The following is a 1325-nucleotide window of genomic DNA, read 5'->3' on the forward strand; positions in this document are numbered from 1 at the left end:
CCCGGAGGGAGGTGAGCGGAAAGGGTCGTGTGTGAAGTAAAGGCTTAAGGAAACTAGGGGATGGTAAAAGGGGGAGGTTTGGGTAGGAAATAGGGGGGCAGGGTTGCGGTGGGCATGGAGGGAGGTGTGGTAGAGGACATGAGGGAGTTGTGCGGGAGGGCTTGGAGAAGGGGCTGGAAACGTGAGTTGTGGGGCAAAACTCTCAGAAAGGGAACATGTAGGACAGGACTGGTCTGAGCATATGGTTTTAGCTAAGCTTCAAGCAGAGAACAACCAAATGTGCCTCTTGCCTGGGCATTTTGCAGGCTGGCTTTGGATGAATCATTTATCCAACTTGATTGTTCCCATGTGAAATGGGAATATTGCTTCACGGGATGGCTGTTATCTCTCAATAGCCGGTGGCTGTAAAACACCAAGAAACCCTGTGTTCAAAATGAAAAAAGGTAGGGTGTTGCAGCTCATCAGGACCTCTTTAAGCACCGTCTCCATGTTATTTTCAGTACCTTTCTGGGGTTTTCCCCACTATTTATTTCCTCTGTGTTACAATTTTAAGGAAATTACTTAGGTTAATTTTAGCAGAGCGTCGTTCTGTCCCAGGACAAGAGCTAGGCCATTGCTGCATCCTTAATTGTAATAATGCTTTTAACTGGGCCAGTGAAAAAGCTCTTATTAGCGTTAGGGTCTTGGTCCGGCTGATCCAGGAGCTACCTGGATCCTAGCAAAGCAATTTGGGAGAAGTGGGAGGAAAAAAATCACCTGAAAGTAAACAAACTATGTTTTAAGTTGGAAGGGTGTCGCAGCGACTCCTGCTACTGCAATCTAGTGGTTAAAGCAGGAATTGTCTGCGAGGAGGTGAACAAACAAGTTTAAGTGTTCGGGTATTATTACATAAAAATGGTATGTAATTCTGTTAGTCATCAGCTGTATATTTTAAGCAAACCTAAAAATAGCCGTGTTTGGGGGTTTCATTTGTTACTACTCTGCCATGCCAAGTTCCTCTCCAGAGTGAATGTTCATGTCCACGTGGGTATAATACTGATTAATTAGCGCGCTGCGTGATATGACTGGCGCTTTATTCCATAAGGAGAGGGGTTTTACCTAACTTTGGTTGGTGCGAGTGCGGTACTGGTGGGCCATTTCGCTCTGCTGAAGGATTTGGCCCCTGTTAGAGCTGGAAGAGGCCGTCCCGGGGAGGTTTTCTGGCCTGGGGGAGCGCTGAGCTGGGACAGAAACGTGTCTTGGGGGGGGGGGGGGGGGGGCGGGACCCCCACCCTCACCTGCAAGGCAGGGGTGGTGTGGCAGGGGTGCCCCACCACCCCCCGCTC

This window comes from Aptenodytes forsteri, unplaced genomic scaffold (genome assembly GCF_000699145.1).
Source record: "Aptenodytes forsteri isolate BGI_AS27 unplaced genomic scaffold, ASM69914v1 Scaffold553, whole genome shotgun sequence".
Taxonomy (NCBI): domain Eukaryota; kingdom Metazoa; phylum Chordata; class Aves; order Sphenisciformes; family Spheniscidae; genus Aptenodytes; species Aptenodytes forsteri.